Source organism: Ictidomys tridecemlineatus, chromosome 8, assembly GCF_052094955.1.
Source record: "Ictidomys tridecemlineatus isolate mIctTri1 chromosome 8, mIctTri1.hap1, whole genome shotgun sequence".
Lineage (NCBI taxonomy): Eukaryota > Metazoa > Chordata > Mammalia > Rodentia > Sciuridae > Ictidomys > Ictidomys tridecemlineatus.
Genome location: NC_135484.1, coordinates 43,138,843 through 43,160,393, shown reverse-complemented (window position 1 = coordinate 43,160,393; position 21,551 = coordinate 43,138,843). Strand labels below are relative to the sequence as shown.

The window sequence follows — 21,551 nt, the reverse complement described above, 5'->3', positions numbered from 1 at the left end:
ATATATATAAATGCATGTATCAAATATCACATACAGTCTATATTATCATACTTGCAAACAAAAAGTATATACGTTTTTTCATAAAGTACTAGATACATAAGTAAAACAATCATTAGACTAATAAATCATAATGTAAATTAGGAGATAAGAAAATTGGGAAATAAAGATAATTTGGCGAAAGACATAAGAACATTGGGCATAATTCAGAATGAATTTTCTCTCTTTCTGGCCAAATGACAATAAGATCAGGTTTATAGATATTATTTTGTCTTTATCAAAGGAAACACTTTCAAAGTGAGAGATAAAATGATAAATATATAATCTACATTGAGGAGAATTTATCTCATACATCCTGTTTTATAAGGGTTAATGTGTGTGTTACACATTTCTACATGTGAGATCTATTTAGAGACTACATATTTAGTGTGTGCATGTATATATGCATATATATATATATGATTTATTTTTTAAATTTTAGAGGGGAATAATTGTTTAATTCATAAATGAGAGTTAAAAGGCATTTAGGTGGTGTGCATTGCTCCCTGATCTTTTCATGTGAGATCACTACTAACACTGCCTTTGGTGCCATGTTTTTCTCTGTAGCATATAGAACACTCTTTGCCAAGTAGTGTTCCAAGTAGTAGAGCCATTCCTGCTATTTCTAGGCAAGATTTCTAGGGATTTGAAAGCATGCCTAGTTCTGAAACTTGTATGGTCAATCAGTGACTCCTCAAGTCTTTTCTTTTTCTTTTTGTCTTTTTTTTTTAAGAGAGAGTGAGAGACAGTGAGAGAGAGGGAGAGAGAGAGAATTTTTTTTTAATATTTATTTTTTAGTATTTGGCGGACACAACATCTTTGTTTGTATGTGGTGCTGAGGATCGAACCCGGGCTGCACGCATGCCAGGCGAGCGTGCTACCGCTTGAGCCACATCCCCAGCCCCTCAAGTCTTAATATTACCCACAGCTGAAGTCACACTGGATTTGAGGTTTGGGTACAGACACATTCTTGTTAGTAATTATTTATCACTGGTCTTAATGTTATCCTCTTAGCACTGATTTTGTACTTCAGGCTGGCCTTGGCAGCCAAATTGACTGCTGTCATGAAGTTGTATGGGTGTATTTTTCTACTCTGGGTTAGTGACATAACCAAACAGGCTTTCTTTGGGTTAAAGAGAAAACTTTGAGTGACAAGTTAATCTCAGTAACTTTAAAATTATTTTTTGCTTGCTTTCTTATAGGATGCAAATACCTCACTGGGGATTTCTTTGTTGATGGTTCTTTTATTCTTCCAATACTGAATAAGATGTCATTAGTAGAATTGATTTTCTGTTAGAACACATTTTAATCTCTGCATGACCGTATTGCTTCTGGGAAAAGAGAAAAATATCCATTCACTGGAGTCTAGGGATACATGAAAATGAAGAAAATAGAGAAAGGCCTATCTATTGTCCTCCAAAAGGTACCATAATATTAATATTGAAGAGAGTATTGGCTAATATGTAGAGATAAAAATCAATAGTATCATACCTCCATTTATTTCATTTTTTATATATTTATGAAGCATTTGATCAAAGCAGTTCAGCCATGAAGTAAATATTCAAAGAACTTAGACATTTAGAGGTATTTAGCTGGGGGTGAAAATGATGTGTCAATAGGTATTAGACTTCTCCCCATACTGGAGTATTTATGATTTTGGATTGTCCTTCTCACGACTAGCCTCCCTTAGCCAAAAGGACTGGAAGTTGATTGTAAATGTAAGTATGAAAGGAAAACTCTAAAGAATCAAGTAGATAAAAGCCAATCAGATAATCAGTCTACAGTATGGTGTAGACACTACGTGATTCTCAACTCACTTTCCCATCTTAGCCCCGAATTGCTTTACCCCTTCTTTTTCTTATTTCAGTAAATGGCATCTTTATTCTGCAAATCAGGATGAAAACTTTGCTGTCATCTTTTATATTAACACATATTAATTGCACATGTTAATGGGATTCAGAGTGAGAGTTTCACGCAGATATGCAGGGTTTATCGATCAAATCCAACCATCCATCTTTCACTCTCACAGGTTGCTTGTGCTTATTCCACTAAAATACAAAATATACATTATGTATATTTATAAATACAGATACATGTACGGACATGCAGCTCTGAGAAATTAATTGCACCTGTAGGGTTCATGGTTGCTTCTCTTAGAATTCTTCTGATATCTTCTGTACTCCTAGGTCTTCTGCTCCCTGGTGTCCTGCTCCTGGCAGCCCCTGACTTTGCCTGTCTGTCCTGGCCAGGTGCTTGCCTTGTGTGCACTTGTTCTGTTGATCAGTGTAGATAACCAACCTTTATCCTACCACCTCAGATAAAATTTTGTTATTTACATGCTGCATTCATCAAAGTGGCAGGCAAGCAACTATTCCTTCCCCTGTAGACTATTTTTAAACCTCTTTTTCCAGCCTTCACTGTCCCACCTTCTTTCTTTCTTGGGCCAAGAGAGGACATTTCAGAAACTTTCCTAGCATAGATTATTTTCAGTCATTCTTGTCTGCATATCATGTCTCACATGTCTGTGAAATCTGTAGATGTTTAAATAGACCAGTATTCATTTGATTCTTGATACTCCCTTAGGAGGAGAATTAGAGAATTGGAATATTCAGCACAAATTAAAGACAAGGGTAGATAGTTCAGGGAGATATTATATATGGAGTTGAATTCATGCTAAGGTATCGATGACTGATGCTGATCTTTTCTCTGGTTTGTGGATGGTGACAAGTGAAGGCAAATACAGAGAGAAGAAGGGAACTGAATAGCCTTAGAGGGAATATGGGGGATAATATGAAGAAGGAAATTTGGGATGAGGTGGGAAAGAGGTAAGCCCAGAACGTGAGAAACTTCACCAGTTTCGTCTACTTCAAAACGATGTTTGAAATCAGCTGTGCATGAAGGATAAAGAGATTTTAGATTATCCTTCTCATGACTTGCCTCCCTTAGCCAAAAGGATTCGAAGTTGATTGTAAATATAAATATGACAGGAAAACTTAAAGAATAAAGAAGATTAAAACCAACTGGATAATTTTCTACAGTATGATGTAGATAGTACCTGATTCTCTACTCACTTTCCCATCTCAGCCCTGACTTGCTTTACCCCTCTTTTTCTCTTTTCAGTAAATGACATCTTTATTCTGAGAATCAGGATGAAAACTTTGCTGTCATCTTTTTTATTAACACATATTAATGGTACATGTTAATGGGATTCAGACCACACAAGTATGCAGGGTATGCTGTTCACATCCAACCATCCGTCTTTTACCCTTACAGTTTGCTGTCATCTTGTGCTTGTCCCACTAAAATATTTTTATTTTCCTTATATTGCTAATTATTCCTTTTTTAAGATCTCCACATTTATTGAATGAGTAAATTAATTGACAAACAAGAGGGTGACCTTCTTGGAAAATAGTCATAAACTAGAACCAAGTAATTAGAATGACGATACGGTTAAGACAAGGGTAAACAGCAAACAGTTGCAGCATTTGCAAGGTGCTGAGTATAAAAACCATGTGGTACCTAACTCTATGTACTGCCTACTTTTCTTGATCAGGCAAGAGATATCACCATCTAGTGGACTAGAGGCCAGAAATCATAGCCTGGAGGGTCCCCGAGGGAAGCCAACTCCCATGTAGAAGGTGCTTTATCATCTTTGATGATAAATCCAGGGAATCATTAGCAGCTTCTTGAACCACAGAGTCTGATGAAATAAATTGCCAGGCAGAGGCTTTACTGAGGACACTCATAACACGGGCACTTAAAATAACAAAGTGATAGTGGATAATGCCAACAAATTCCATCAGAACTGTAGGTAAGGAGACAAGCTTCAAGCCAGAGTTCCATGTTGACTGAGTAGCTTATAACTTGGTCTGATACCCTCATAAACAGTGGTGGTGGCCCTCTGGGAATATCCTACAGCCTGTGCTATTTGGAACAATGGGACGAGTATACTGATGATAGAAAATATCCATTAAATATTTACTTGTATAATGTGAAACCATATGAGCCTGGCAGTCAGAGAAGTTCCTCTGTTCTATTCAGGTAAAGGACAGACTTGAAATGCACCACTAAGTATATTATATATAAAATGAGCCAATAAGCATATGGTGTATAGAATTTGGGAGACCATGATTGGCAAGACTTTTACAGAAGCCTGAGAAGTGTGAATTTCAAATTCAAGATGAATTTAGGAGACGCGGGAGGATTCAGCCTCAGCTGAGATGAAAGAATCAGAAAATACAATCCAGGAAGAAAATTGAAAGTTGAATTAGTAGTAGCTGTTTTCGAATTTATAAAGGGCTCTTTTGCAGAGAATAAGGAACCACTGTTTTTAACTTCGGTCTTTGAAATGCTCATCATGGTCTATTCCTCTGAAACTCACACCCATCTTATAGAGCAGTTCTTGACTACATGATAGTCCAGCTCTGCTGCCTGGAATATCCTTCATCTCCCTTTGTGATGCAGCAAAACATTTCTGTTTCAAGGCAGGTTAACCCCCAACCCTTGTAGAAGAACAGGTGCTTTGTGCTCTTTCCTTCCATGGTGCTGTACTTGTTTATAGGATCACTGTGGCACATTGGCCAGCTGTAATACTTTGAAGACCGGCTTTCCTGACAGTCTGAGAGGTTTCATATAGGCAAGTATTGCCTATTAGTTTCTACCTTAGTTTGGTACAGAGTAGACTTTTCAGCAGATTTTACCTTCTGTACAAGGTCTTTCCACTGCCCCAACTTTAAAGTAATGATGCCTCTATAACATTTTGTTTGTAGATCTTCTGTTCCATTTTTCCCTGTCTGTGTTGCCTTAGAACTACTTGGATTTAAGTGGGAGACCCCGAGGGCTGACATTATTTCTCATCTTGTATTCCCTGGTGTGCCTTGTACACTAGCTAGTCCCTAGTGGATATTCAAAAACAATTTTTTAAGCTGTTCTGAAGGAGATATTGACTTAGGCTTCTAAAGAAAACCTCGTAGGTGAGAAATTGCCTGTTGGTGGTGTTTTTAAGCATTGGTTTATATATCAGAATATACCTAATTTATTTCCTGAAGATTTGTTAACTAAAAATGGAGTAAGTTCATGTCTTTCAAGGGGAGTTGTGACCTTCTAAGTCATGATCTTATAAGTCAGCTTGTCTTCTGTTCAAAATTTAGTTTTTCCTATACTTTCATATCTGATTTTTAAAATTGTGTTTGCACCGTGCCTTAATCAATCATTTCAACTATGTTAATCCAAAACATGAATATGAAGTTTTATGAAGAGAAATTCAGACATGTCAAGGGCTATTACAAACCACAACAAGTTAAGCCACAAACGTTATGGTGCAAAATAAAAATCTCATAAGATCCAAAGGACTGAATTGCTATAGTGGGATTTTAGGCATCTACAAGAAAGGGAATAGATTTGGTGATGAAAGTTGATCAAGTCAGCATGAAAACATAGGCTCCTGTGGTGCCACTGTGAAACTGAAGGACTTTTTACACATAAAGCCAATACAGTAATGAGTACACTACAGAACCTGGGCAAGACCCCAAAAGCACAGGGGAATAAAAAGCAATAATAGACAACTTTTATATTAAAATCTTTTATGTAGCAAAGGAGATAATAAACAAAGTGAAGAGGTAACCTATATCACAGGAGAAAATATTTGCAAACTAAATATCGGACAAGGGGTTGATAGCCAGAATACATAAAAACTCCACAAACTCAGTGGCTAATAAAAAACAAGTAATTTTAATTAAAAATGTGCAATAGCCCTACATAGACATCTCTTAAAAGAAAACATATTAAAGGCTAATATATGAAAAATTCTCAGTATCACTAATCATCAGGGAAATGTGAATCAAAACCAATATGACATGTCTCCTCACCCTAGTAGGAATGACAATTATCAAGAGACTAAAGTTAACAAGTACTGGTAAGGATGTGGAAAAAAAGTAACCCTTGAATATTGTTGGTAGAAATGTAAGTTAGTTCAGTCATTATGGAAAAACAGTAGGGAGATTGCTCAAAAAATTAAAAATAGATCCAGGAATTCCACTCCTGGGTATGTCTCCAAAGGAAATTAAATCAGTATGTTAGAGACTTCTCCCATGTTCATTGAGGAGTATTCACAATAGCCAAGAAATGGAAAGAAAGTTTCAATTGACAAGTGGATGAAGAAAATGTTTCATATATAACCATCAGAATAATATTCAGCCATAAAAAGAATGAAATCTTGTCATTTGTGACAACATGAATGAATCGGATATTGTTATGTTAAGTGAAATGATCTAGCCTAATAAAGACAATGGAATATTACTCAGCAATAAAAGAGAATAAAATCATGGCATTTGCAGTTAAATGGATGGAATTAGAGAAAATAATGCTAAGTGAAGTTAGCCAATTCCCCCAAACCAAATCCCGAATATTTTCTTTGATATAAGGAGGCTGATTCATAGTAGGATAGCGAGAGGGAGCATGGGAGAAATAGACAAACTCTAATAGGGCAGAGGGGTTGGAGAAGAAGGGAGGGAGCATAGGGTAATTAATGAGGGTGGAATGTGATGATTATTATCCAAAGTATATGTCTGAAGACAAGAATTGGTGTGAGTATACTAAGTATACAACCAGAGATATGAAAAATTGTGCTCTAAATATGTAATAAGAATTGTAATGTATTTTGCTGTCATATATAAATTAAAAACATTACATAATAAAAAAAAGACAAGCACCACATGATCTCACTCATATGTAGAGTCTAAAAGCTGACCTCATGAGGGGAGAAGGGTGACTACCAGAGTCTTGGGAGAGTGGCACTTCGGGATGGAGAAACTTTGATCCTTGTGTACTAAGTATCAGTTAGACAGAAACAGGAAGTTCCCGTGTGCTTTTGCATCGTAGGTAACTATAGATAAAATAATAATGTGCCTTTATTTAGAAAAAGTGGAAGCAAGGATTTTGAAAATTTTCACCATGAAGAAATGACAAACATTTGAGGAGACACATATGTTTAATCTGATTTAAACATTACACGATGTATATTTGTTTGAAAACATTACATGGTACCCCAATAATATATATGATTTTAATGTATCTGTATAAATATAAATGAAAACCAGTCCAATGGGTGAACAGACACCTATCCTTCTTGTATAGCATAAAAACCAATTATGCTATGTTTTCCTTTTGGGAAATTAATGTCCTTTCTTCAGAAGAGACCTATGATTAAACCATAAAATGTAGAGCAGTCTTCAGTCTTTTTGCAGCCCTGCTTGCTCTATATTTTTGCTCACAATAAGTCACTCAGTCAACCTTACAAAATGGTTTTATGATGGAGTCTGATCCTCTATATCAATAATTTTATTTTTCCTCTTCTCTTTGTTCTAATTTTAGACATAATATTATATCAAGGCCGCTTTTTCTCCCTGGAAGAATGTGAAACACAAGCTTTGTCTCTGAGGCCATTGGGAAATTCCCTCCTATTCCTAATATGTGAATAGTTTACTTAAAGTACAAAAGAAAACAAGGAAAATATCTCTTTGGTTGTTATTTTTTGAATTTTTTTAGTTGTAGTTGGACACAGTATCTTTATTTTATTTACTTATTTTTATGTGGTGCTGAGCATCGAACCCAGGGCTTGGAAAAGCTAGGTGAGCACGCTACTGCTGAGCCACAACCCCAGTCCTGGTCATTGTTTTTGAAAATCTTACTGAATTGGAGTAAAGTTCTTTAAATTTTATTTTATAGATCACATAAATTTATTTCCTTTCTCTCATCCAAGTCCCATTTTGCACATTAGTCTTCCAGATACTATATGCATTGTCACTGACTGAAGGTAATATCCAGTACCTCTGCAGCAGAGAAATAGCACGGACTTTTCTTTTTTGTTAGTGCTTTCAAGTGGAAGAGTAAGACATTTTAGTATTCAGGAATTGTACTGACTATAAACCAGAGATTCCTTGAGTTCTGTTTTATTTTAAATATGGCTTTTTCCCCCTTGATAATATATTCTTTAAATTAGTTAGCTAGAAAAGAAAATATTATACAAATGAATTTATTTTGGTAATGCACTGGGAGCTCTTCATTTGGTACATGGCCCTCTTTATTAATCAACACAAGTTCCATATTTTCATTAAAAATTCGTATTTCTTCATAATTGTACTAAATTGCAACGCAGCTACCTTTCCATGATGCACCTCACATCAATGAAGCGCCTCTCTCAAGAGCATGATGATGTTGATTGTTGGTTTTTGTCTTACAGGAAAGTTCAAGAAGCACATGTTTTGCACATAAGGAAGTATATTTCTTTCTTTATCTCCTGGCCATTTGAGGATAGTTTGATTTCAAGGTCATTTCTGTTTTAGTCATCTTTTTCATCACTGACCAGAAGACCTGTCAAAAACAGCATGGAGGAGGAAAAGTTTATTTGGGGCTCACAGTTTCAAAGGTCTTTGTCCATAAATGGCCAATTCTACTGCTCTGGGCCCAGGGTGAGATAGAACATCACCACCAAAGAGAGTGGCAGAGGAAAGCAACTCAGGACACGATCACCAGCAAACGGAGAGAGACTATTCTGCTCAACAAGGACAAAATATCAACCCCAAAGACATGTCTGAGTGACCCACTTTCTCCAGCCACACCCTACGTGCTCATAATTACCACCCAGTTAATTCCTATTGGAGGATCAATGCACTGATTGGGTTAAGGCTCCCTTGACCCAATCATTTCACCTCTAAGCTTTCTTGCATTGCCTCACACATGAGCTTCTGGGGGACACACCATATCTGAACTGTAACAAGGTCCTTCTCTTTAACAGAAGTTGTACTTGTTTGTTTTATATTATGGAGGCATAGGCTGTACTATTTATCATTGTTTTCCAAATGTCTAGCAGAGCTTGAGGAATTAGTGGGAATGTCATGGTGTGCTCCATGAATGTATGAAGATTGTGTTTTTCATTCTCATAATCTTGTTTTTTAATGTAGGAGCTAGCTATCCTTGCTGCTTTAGATCACAGTGATTAAGAACAAGAGTTTTGGCATCAAGCAAGCCTAGATTAACTATTGACTTTTGTCAAGTTACTAAACACTCCTCGAAACCTCAACCTCTACATCCAAAAATGTGATAAATGGGGTGCTTCATATAAAGCCCTTTGAAGTGGTTGGCACATAATAAACTCATGATAGATGGACTTTATTATGAGCAGTGGATTTTATAGGACATTTGCTTGCCTTATTGCATACAAAAATCTGCTTCCATGAAATACAAAGCATCCAAACAAGTCAGAGTTTTTTTCCTCCCATTTTCTGTGTTACAGAAACAGAGTAGTTTCTGCCTGATCCCAAGCTATTATTTTATTCTTGCATGAAGACCTCTCTATATCTCTCTGGAGAAATGAATAAAGGTCCCATTAGGGGATTATATATATGACGAACAGTACTGTTTCCTGGAAAAAGACATGATGGGTGAAGAGAAATTTGAGGCCTACTGTGTTAAAGACAAAGGTGAAAGGTCATTCTGAATGTGATGCTTCCAGCAAGTCAGCCAGCCCCCAGACTGAGTTCTAGGATATAGCCCTTAAATAAGAATGAACAAATACCAGTAAGTGGATGGAGTTAGAGAAGATAATGCTAAGCGAAGCTAGCCAATCCCAAAAAAACAAATGCCGAATGTTTTCTCTGATATAAGCGGGGGTGACTCAAAGTGGGATAGGAAGGAAGAGCAGGAGAGGAAGATTACCTCTAGATAGGGAATAGGGGTGGGAGGGAAAGGGAGGGAGAAGGGGAATAGCAAGGATGGTGGAAGGAGACAGTCATCATTATACAAAATACATGTATGAAGATGTGAATTTGGTGTCAACATACCTTATATACAAACAGAGATGTGATAAATTGTGGTATAAAGGTGTATTAAGAATTGTAATGCAAAAAAAAAATCAATAATAGAGCTCATGTATAATGGCATAATTTATCGTGAACATACTTTATATACAGAGTTATGAAAAATTGTGTTGTGAATGGATAATTATGAATGTAATGCATTCCATTATTGTCATGTATGAAAGAATTTTTAAAAAAGCTAAAAGCAAACATTAAAAACACCACTTCTCCAAAATCCCCAGTAGTTCTTGAAAACATCAGATATCATTAGCAGCATTTGTAGACAAGATCTGAAGAGATGGTACCATCAGGACGACTAACTAACTCAGGCCAGCAGCCTGGTAGAGATGTCTTCAGCCTCCCAGCCTGCTTGTCTGCCCTAGATACACTGTCTGCATCACCACTGCTGTTTTTTTATTGCCAAGGGGTAGATGACAGCAAATAACATGACAGCAAGACAGCGCAACAAGAGGTTGACAGCCACATGGTGACTAAGAACATTAGATTATATGTGTAGGAACATTAACTAACAGTCTCCTAGATATATTGGCGAAAATTTTGAGGGAAAACTTGAGTTCCCACAACATTGTAAATACCTCAATATAAAATATAACTTTGGGATTCTGAGTGTGACCTTATTTTGCCTGGAGACTATAAGGCATAGCGTAATTTGAGAGGAAGTAAGTTAAAATAAATTGTGGTTAGCAACCATTCCAAATATGATCTTGACTTGATATTAATTCAGTGTCACATTAATTCCTGTGTGTCCAAAGTTCTTGATTATCATTTCTGAAAAAAAATTAATTAACAAAATTAATATTTCATTTGGAAGAAAGCACAACTAATATTTTAAGGCTGTGCTATGAATTTATTATTTTGTTCTATCGAATCAATTATAAAGTTCCTACTGAGAAATCTTCAATAGAAATCTTATTGTCATAAGCCCTAGCTTTAGAGGGGGGAAGGAAATTATGAATCACCTGCGATTTGTTGTAGTGGTTCTATATCCTCTTTGGATTATCTTTATTAGGCAATGTTCAAAAAGAGTGACTGGATTAAAATATTTTGATTTTACAGAAAGTGGAAAAGCATGACATTATGATGCTATCTTTTGTTGCTTCTTTCTAAAGTTTGGAAACTGACAGTGTATAATTCTTATTTAGTCAGCTTTTTATTTTTTTTTTTCAGCTGTGACTGAAAGACCAGACCAGAATAATTATAGAGGAGGAAAAGTTTATTTGGGAGCTCAAGGTTTCAGTGGTCTCAGTCCCTATTCCTCTGGGCCCGAAGGGAGGCAGAACATTGTGGTTGGAAGAGTGTGGCAGAGGAAAGCATCTCACATGATAATTAGGAAGCAGAGAGAGAGACTCCACTCCCCAGACACAAAATATATACCCTTAAGACATGCCCCCCAATGATCCACCTCTTCCAGCCACACCCTTCCTGCCTTCCGTTTCTACTCAGTTAATCCCTACCAGGAATTAATTCACTGATTGGATTAAAGATCTCATAACCCAATCATTTCTCCTCTAAACCTTCTTGCATTGTCTCACACATGAGCTTTTGGGGAAAGCTCACATCCAAATTATCACATATCTTTTTATTTTTTTTTAAAGAGAAAGAGAGAGAAAAAACATTTTATTATTTATTTATTTATTTTAGTTTTTGGCGGACACAACATCTTTGATTGTATGTGGTGCTGAGGATCGAACCCGGGCCGCACGCATGCCTGGCAAATGCACTACCGCTTGAGCCACATCCCCAGCCCCCATATCTTTTTATTTTACGAGTTTTTCCATCAGTGAATATTTTTGATATGAGTCACCATGGATTTCATAGAGCTATAAGTTTTATTATGATGATTTAATTTAATAGCTCAATCAGTATTTTTTAAAAGAAAATTTGTAAATCTTAGTCCTACCTGAACTGAATGATTCTTTGAATAAACTTACTAGAGTTATTTGTGCTTTACTATATTGCAAATATAGCAACCTTAAATCTTGATAACATAACATACATTTGATTAGCACAATTCTATGTATCTATATATAAATACATATGGAGAGATGGAAATAATTTTAGAAAGATAAACTTGGATATATATATATAATCCAAACCATATACATATAGTTTGGATTCATGGTATCTCCCCAAAACTGATGTATGATACAATGCAAGAGTGTTCAAAGGTGAAGTGATTAAATGACAAAAGCTGTAACTCGATCAAAGGCTTAATTCACTGATATGGATAACCTGGTGTTAACTGTAGGCAGGTGGGTGTGACTGGAGAATGTAGGTCACTGAGGGTGTGACTTTGAGATATATGAGTGGAGCTCTCTTTCTCTCTGCTTCCTGCCTTTCATGTTCTGAGCTGCTTTCCTCCTCCATGCCTTTCTACCGTGATGCTCTGTATCACCTTAGACCCAGAGCTATAAAGTCAGCCATCTATGGACTGAGACCTCCAATATTTTGAGCCCCAAATTAACTTTCCCTCCTCTGTTGTTCTTATCTGGTCTTTTGGTCACAGTGATGAAAAAGCTGACTAAAACACATATTATTTTAAAATTAAAAGTTGTCAAGTATAATTTTACTCAAGAGAAACAAAGTGATAGAATCATTATTACATTCTAGACAATTTTTCTCTGTAGACATGCTAGCTCCTAAAATAGCTCCCTAAAATTTATGCATATATGTTTGATGCTAGTATAATATTTTAAAATATACATGTTTCAACTTTGTAAACTATTCATTAACAATCTATGAAAGATAGGTGATTAGTTTGTAAGTTAGGGATTTAGGGGTTTGAAAATAATAGAAATTGGTCAATATGCATAAAATTTTCTTTTTTAAAAAACAATAGAAGGTAGGTCACAGAATTTATAGAAAATCTTGGCATTTTCACTATAGTCTTCTGGTATCATGTATCACTGAACTATTGCTGTGTCAAAGCCATCTAAAATTTAATGATTTAAGCCATAGGTATTTGTTTTTGATCATGAGTTTATGATCAGGTGGATTTTAATTTGATCTGCACCCAGGCTGGCTAATATAGGTTAGACTCACTTATGTATCTGTTGTCAGCTGGTTCATCTGATGTGTTGGGGCATGAACTGGTTATTGTTTATATTTAGAGCAATAACAACACCACAATAACCTGTTGTTGGCTAGCCTAAGCTTGTTCTTATGGGACAGAGGAGAGATTTTTAAGACCACCGAGGACTAGGTTCAAGACTGACATACTACAATTTCTGCTGCAATCTGTTGACCAGATCCAAGTCAACAAGTTCACAGAGAGAGCTAGAGTTTAACTCTTATTAGGAGGCTCTCAAGGCTACATTTCAAAGGGTGTAGATAAAAGACAGGAAGAAAATAAGAACCATTCTATTAAAGCCCACATTTTACTCACTAATTTCAGTATCCTCAAAAGCTTTCATCAATAATGGCATTGAGCTTGAATTTCAGAGTTGCATATCTAAATCAGATTCACATATGGCTCCTTAGGTGTAGCTCCTTTTGATCAACAGACATATGAACTAAAAGGACAAGATCTACACACCCAACATACACTTGTGTTTACAGAGACTGGAGAACTGCAAGCAACAATCCCATCCAAACGGTAATGAATTGGGGAGGGCAAGAGAGGGTAATAGGGAGGTTAGATAAAATTAAAATATGATATCTGCATGTATGGAAAAAGCACAGTGAAATGCATTGATTCACACAATTAATATGAGTCAGTTTTATAATAAAGGAGGGGAGTGGGTTGTGGGAGGTTCATCACAGTCACTGATTTGCAGTAGTTAAGATCTAAGTGGGAACATGTTGCTGATTGTCCTACCCTGGGAGTTGGTATGCTCCTTGATCAGACACAGCTTCTTCTTCCTGGGAGTGTTTTCTCTGATCATCTGTCTCTACAGCCTCTTGGAAGTGGCTGTGTCCTCCATTGTTTGCACCAGTCGTCATCCTTTCATCCTTCCCTGTCACTCAATCTCTTACCTACTTCTGAAGAAGCAGCCCATACTTGCTAGCTAATTTTTTTTTTTTGAACCTGATTCTTTTCAATAGAAAGTTGAAGTCCAAAATCTTTTTACAGCTGGAACAATCTGTATCCCTTTTAGTCCAGGCTGGTGGTATTTTCACATGTATACTTCATAAAAATTTTGTGATCTTCCTATGAATTGAATTTTTTTTTAAAAAAAGCGTCTTTTTTCTAGACTTCTTGTTAGTTTGGAATTTTTCTGCAGAGTCACGGTCTTAAGATTCCTGAAGTCCTTTTATTTTTATTTTTTTTATTTTTCCCTAGCTGTAAAATATTTTAGGTGCCACCTTCATTATTTCAGAGATTTTAATCCTTGATTTAATCTTGGGGTTCAGGCTGGTGACACTGTTGATGAGAGATAGTTTTATTTTCCAACTCTTCAAATTATGGATTACAATATTCCCTACAATTTTTTTTTCAAACTGGCCAGTTATTTCTTTATCTTATCTCACCCCAACCTCCTCTAGGATCTCACATACAACTGGAACACTTCTAACATTTTGCCTGCAGATTTCTCAGTCAAACCCAAAGGTTGATTAGCTACTTTCTTCATCTTCCAAGGAGGTGGTACAACTGTTTTGTAACCTGTTCCACTACTAAATACAGGTTACTGGATTTTCATCTCTAGTGTCATCTCAGCACTTTTCTAACTTCTGCTAACAGTCTGCTATTTTTAGCCTCTTCTACTTACCCAGTCCCAAATAGGCAGCATCCCTTCCTACGTATTAATTTCTATATTCTTTAGGTTTTGCTGCACAGTGAACTATCACCAAGGGTAGTACTAACAGCCCTAGCATTTTGTTATTCTTCATGAGACTGTGAATTGACTTGACAAATTTGATCTTGAATGGGCTTGCACATAGGTATGAGTCACTTTGGAATATCTGGGGGCTGCCTGAAATAAGATGTTGGGTTATTTTGGCTGGTAATAGTGACTTATTTTTCAGCAGACCAGTCTAGGGTTGTTCTCATGGTGTGGGACAGAGTTCTAAAAGAGTGAAGTAGAGATGTATGAGAACTTTGGATGTCTGAGTTTGGAAGTGGCATACTGCCACTTCTGCCCTTTCATCCACCACCTCCAATCATGAGGCCAACCTGATTCCATAGTGGGGAAATAGATTTTATTGCTTGATAAAAGAAACTTGAAAGCCACATTGCAAAGGCATCAATAAAGGAAAGAATAGAGAATTGGGGTCATTTTTTTTACATCACTTGTACTTTGGCAGGTTTCCTATTTCCTCAGCTCTCCATATGCCAGCTGCCTTCAAGAGAAGGGATTATACTAAGCAAGAAGAGTCAAGTTCTTAGCATTTGAACTTCTAAGGAGACATTTGTATAACATCAAAAGCCATTATATTCTAGCATAAATAATAGGTTAGTCTCTAAACTTGGGCAGATTTCTCTGTCTTTTGGGAATAAAGTCAGTTGACTGAAGAGAGGAAAGAAGTTAAAAAGGCAGGAGAATAAAATTATTATTTTTTGAGTCCTGCTGGGGTTGAAATCCAGCAGGGGAAAGTAGAAATCCAAAAAATGTTTGAGGAGTCCATAAGGAGAGGAACTTACACCTTCCTCCCTGACTGCAGAAGAAACTACAGGTCTCCCTGAGAAGCCCTCAACATGAGCTGGAGCTGGAGTAGAACCCTCACTGAAGGAGATAGGTAAGAAGATGGGTCTGACATTTCACTGTGGATGGGAAAAACATCTTGGAGTGCTTGAGGGTCCCCAGTTATGCCCAAGATGTCCATAAGCCTTTGAAGCACCATGCATTTTTGGTTATGCTGAACATAGACTACGTGGCCAGGAGGACTTGATAAGGCTAAAATTGCCCAAAATAGGTTGACTTAAATCTCAGTTGAGATACTGTGGCCTGAGCAGGACTGTGCCATTCTCTCTTGTGAATAAAAGAGCAGCCCCTCCCCTCCAAACTATCTTCAGGGAATTCTCAATTGACTCTTTTCTCAAATGAGACTGAGTAAAATTCAAAAGACAGAGTTTACTTTGAACTGGCATGATCATGATCGATATTTCTGTTATCAGTAAAAATGAAGTTTGAGCGTTAAGTGCACTTACAGAAATATTTTAGTTCATTGATTCTAAGACACTGTTTCATGATTTAGTATATTTGAAACTGAGATATAGCTCACAATCCATGGAATATCAGAGTTTAGTTGGCAGTGATTTTTCTTTCTTAGTGGTACGTAAAACAACAGTGCTTCTTACAATGGAGGGTGTCTTAAATTCAAAGAAATACAGTTTAATGAAAGTTATACCTTTGCATACTTAGCATTTGTAAATCTCACTTATTACCACCGAGAACACTAGTAATTCAGGACCTATAACTCAGTTCTTCTTGGCATTTCTAATTCTTCTTGTTTTCACAATGACACCATTATGTCCACAAGCTTGCACAGGGACAGTTTAAACTTGTGCAGGAACATAATATGGGAAGAGTGGAAATTGGTGCTCTGAGCTGAGCTGGTTGTCTCTGGAGCCAGGTGGTAATGGCATGGGGCCCACAGGTCTCTTTTCCAGCTACCTTAAACATTTGTGAATGTTAGTTATATTTTATTGAGAAATTCTCCGAGACTGAACAGCACATGTTGTTCTTCCCACATTAGTAGCAAATGGTAGAACAACGTTTGTGATGGGTCTGTTGGGGAGCCTTCACTTCATCACCATGAAGAATCTTAGGATTCTTAGATCTTTGAATGACTCCCTGAGAATGTGCCTTGTAGTCAGCAACCTGTGAAATACAGGTATGGAACAAAGCCTTCTTAGCTTTCTCCCACATACTATTTTAAAAGCAAAGCCCTTTGATCCTTATAATCTGATTGCCTTTCTCATTTTCTAGAATGAGTGGCTAACTCCTGTAACAATCCCTGTAACAAGTCCATAGTGACATGAACACACAGCCCTAATCTTATCTTCTTGGCATGTGCCCTACATGCAAATTTCTGAACTTTTGCACCTAATATAATGGTCTTAGTGTGTGCAATGCCAGATTAGTATTGGCTTGGCTTCTCCTTCTAATTCAATTATTTTACTGAAGCAATTCCCCTCCCCCTTCTGTAGAAATCCTTCTTTCCCCAAACATTCTGTAGTCAAGGATGTAGAGGTCTAGGTAATCTCCATGGGTCTACTTTTTCAGACCCTCTGCATGACATTTCCTTGAGAGAATGATGTCATAAACAAATTCAATATTGCAAATCTCAACTTTCTAATTCTGAACTGTACCATTCTAGCATGACTGTGCTGCTTTGTTCATTGTGTTTCTACTATGTTATTCTGCTACTGAAGGGACATTCCTGTCACCAGGACTATTGAAGCTGAATCTAACCTCATTCCTTGGTGACACCTTCTGATAGTGTCGCTTCTGCACTTGAGAGCTTCTGGATCTATTCTATGCTATAACATTTTTGGGGACCCAGTCAGATACTACCTCTAGCCAATTCTAGATATTGAGTCCCCCCACCAAATAATTCCTTGATTATGCCTGTAAACTTCTCAGAGAGAATGCAGGTATATCCACTACCAGGAAAGTGAAATTTTACTATTAGGAAATCATGAATTCACAAGAAGCTGGAAAATGATGCAGGATTTTACTTTTCCATTGAATCATATTTTTTTAATATTAACTTTTTTAGCTGTAAGTGGACACAATATCTTTATTTTATTTTTACATGGTGCTGAGGATCAAACCCAGGTGCATCACACATGCTAGGCAAGTGCTCTACCTCTGAGCCACAACCCCAACCCTCAACTGAATCATCTTTGAATTCAGAGACTCTAATTCATGTGATGCCCAAGATCCCTTTCGTTATGGGAGTCTAGCGCCAGTTTCTTGAATTGTTCAGGATTTCTCCCAGTACCATTTGGGAAAGTTATTATCTGAGCAAAGGACTTTACTTTTCCATTAAATCATTTTTTAAATACAGAGACTGTACTTCAGGTGATGCCTAAGATCCCTTTCTTCATGGGAGCCTGGCACCAGATTCTTGAAGTGTTCAGTGTTTCTCCCAGGACCATTATGGAAAATTATTATCTGATCCTTGCCAGAAAGAGCTAGAGGAAGCATTAGGCCCTCTTGAGTTTCCAAAGTGTAGGATATGCAAATAAAGATATCTTTCTGTTGAATGTATTGACTGTCTCTTCATATAATTCAATGGGTTCTCAGACTCACAGTCTGTATTTCTTTACTCTGTTTTACCAAAGAGGTCCTCCATCCTCACAGGGATGGGAAATATATGAAAGAAAGAGTGATGAGCAAAAAATATCCTCTTCTAGAAAAACTATTTAAATCTGCTTTATGACACCCAGAGTACTACCTCATTCTTTTTTACTTTTCTCCAGAAAACATATTCTCAACTTATATAAAACTTTTTTCCCCCATTGATGCCTCTGAAGTAAATACATTTGTTGAGGGAGTTGGGATTACATTATAAGTTTTCCAAGTTATAAAATATTAGCTATAGAATTTTTCCTGTTATAAGGGTACCAAGAAAACAACAGCTTTTATAATAATGCTTCTTCTCTACTTGGTCAGATTTTGCATATTAGTATTTTATCTTAGACATCATAAGAAAGACTCAGTTACTGAGAAATCCAAAGTACTTTCTCCTTATGAAATTTTCATCTATAAAATACAGTTCTCTAGCAAAGACTTCATGATTATATTACAGTAAAAGTTAGAGGTTACATAAGCTGAAATGAAACAAGATTTGTCTTAAATTAATTGGAAAAAAAAGAAATTCTGGGATATGTATTGTTGGTGAGAAGGAATTGTTCCAGTATTTCTATCAAATTTGGCAATGTATATTAAAATCCTTAAATATATTCATAGCTTTTGACAGTAATTTTTATTTCCCTATTTTCCCAAAAGTATGGACAAAATTTTATGTGCATGGATGTTCCTCACTGTATTATTTATATTAGAAAAAAATCTGGGAAAAAGCACACATGTTTGACAAGAGGTGTGATAGATTGAAAATGGTCACATATTCTTTGCAGCATCTGCCATTGAAAGTAGAATCCGTTTCTTTACCTTTGAATCTCAACTGGCTTTGTAACCTGACTTGACCAATAGAATGAGGTCAGTGTGATAGTTATGCATAGGCCTCAAGAGACCTTTCTGCTTCTATTCTGTGTATATCCCTCTACCATAAGAACAAGCCTGGGCTACCTCCTTGAGATTAAGAGACTGAAGTGCCGGGAAAATGAGATCCTGCCATTGGAGCTGGCCACACAGAGACCTGATGACACAGCAGAAGCCAATGAGACATCACATGGAGCTCATTCGAAATTGCTGATCCATAGAATTATGAACAAATATCTAAATATCGTCTCAAGCAATGAAATTTTGAAGAAGGCTGTGGTGTTGTGAACACTAATAAAACTGGTATGCAGGAAAGTAGTCCCCTACTCCCACTCTAGTACTGGGGCTTGAAACCAAAGGTACTTTACTGCTGAGTTATACCCCTAATCCCTTTTAAAAATTATTTGTTTATTTGGTACTGGGGATTGAACTTGGGGTGCTACATTCTAAGGTCTTTTGTATATTTTATTTAGAAAAAGAGTCTCACTGAGTTGCTTTGGGACTCTCTAAATTGCTGACGCTGACTTTGAACTTGAAATCCTCCTGACTCAGCCTCCTGAGCTGCTGGGATTATGAAACTTTTTTATTTTGAGGGAGAGTCCTGCTGAATTGTTCAGGTTGGCCTTAACTTGAAATCCCTCGGCCACAGTTTCCTGAGTAGCTGGGATTACAGGTTTGCACCACTGCGCTCAGCTGGAAATAGTTTAATTCAGAGTTTTCCATACCATGTTGTTTTGTTCACTGGTATTGTTATGCTCGAATTCGGGACCCCCAAAAGACCACCAGAGACCCAAGATCGATGTAAGCAGCAAAGAGGTGTTTATTGCGAGCTAGCTCGGTCCTCCGCACACACAGCAACAGGTGACGCTAAGAGGCCCCGAGCCCAGGGTTTGCAGCAGTTTTATACATTCTTTGGAGAAGGCAGGGACCCCCACATACATCATAGCATCTCTTAACAAATCATCACACACCACGGGGAAAATCAAATAACAACTCTAAACATGATTAGCACATTCACTGGCGGGAACAAGATGGGTAGGGGTGATTGGTTACTACAAGAGGGGGATTCATTTAAACTGATTGATTTAAACTGTGAGGATGTCGCAAGGGGCGTACGTGCCAAACTGCAGGGCTTCTAGTTTAGATACTGGTCACCACACCTAGGTGGAAGCCATCTAGAATTTCAGATATGTGGTTATCTTGGCCTATCTGCGGCTTTTCCGGCTTTTCCGAGAACTGAACTATTTCCACAGAGCTTTTCTGTAGATTTTTTCTTGACTTTAGGATTACAATAAGTCAGAGGTTAAGTTTCAGAGCAAAATAAGATCCCAAGCAGAATGAAATTGCTTAGGTCTTTCAGTATCTCATAAAATATTAATAGGAGGATATGGTGAAAAAGGTACACTCATACATTGTTGGTGGGACTGCAAATTGGTGTAATCACTGTGGAGATTCCTCAGAAAATCAGGAATGGAACCACCATTTGACCCAGCTGTCCCACTCCTTGGTTTATACCCAAAGGACTTAAAATCAGCATACTATAGTAACACAGCCACATCAATGTTTATAGCAGCTCAATTCACAATAGCTAGACTATGGAACCAGCCTAGGTGTCCCTCAATAGATGAATGGATAAAGAAAATGTGGTATGTATATACTCAATGGAATATTACTCAGCTTTAAAGAAGAGTAAAATTATGGCATTTGCCAGTAAATGGTTGGAGTTGGAGAATATTATGTTAAGTGAAATAAGCCAATCCCACAAAACCAAATGCCAAATGCTTTCTCTAATATGCTGATACTAATTCACAATAAGGTGGGAGGCACTAGGGAAGTATAGCATTACCTTAGATCAGGTAGAGGGAAAAACGATGGGAGGGAAGGGGGGGAAATGTGGGGATAGGAAAGATAGTAGAATGAAACAGACATTATTACGGGATGAATATATGTGACTACATGATCAATATGATTCTGCAACATGTACACTCAGAAAAGTTAGAAATTATATCCCATCTATGTATGATATTTCAAAGTGCATAAATGCATTCTACTGTCATGTATAACTAAAACAAATTAAAAAATATTAATAGGAATCTTGAAACAGATTGACTAACAACTATATAATAGATATAGCTTATCTAATATATAGTTATAATGAATAACATATAATCATGTATTATATGAAAAAGGATAGCTTCATTAGCCATGTAAACACAGGAATACTTATATTTACTATTCATTTTTATAATTCAGTTATGCCTATCAACATCAAAATTCTGAGAAATCCTGAAGTAAACAAATTGATTTAATAACATCTCTCAGATATATATATATATATATATATTTTTTTTTTTTTTTGAGTGTTTCATTTTCCCATTTCCCCTTTAACTTCATGCTAGATGGTATTGTTCCAAGGAAAATAGTATGGTAGAAACAGTTTTGATAGACTATTATTACTTTTATAATAAAATATTTAGTATCATTAATCATCTATTTTTGGCAGGATTTTAAATAAAAGCTAGTATTCTCA

At 36.7% G+C, this 21,551-nt stretch overlaps 1 long non-coding RNA gene across 2 annotated transcripts in view; it reads left to right on the top strand.

Annotated features, from left to right (window-relative positions):
• Nucleotides 1–9,758, top strand: part of LOC120889124 (uncharacterized) — a 167,203-nt gene extending 157,445 nt beyond the window's left edge. For both annotated transcript variants that reach the window (XR_013424914.1, XR_013424915.1), the window contains one exon: nucleotides 8,276–9,758. This is a non-coding gene — a long non-coding RNA (uncharacterized LOC120889124). The remainder of the gene's footprint in view (nucleotides 1–8,275) is intronic.
• The last annotated feature ends 11,793 nt before the right edge of the window (nucleotides 9,759–21,551 follow it).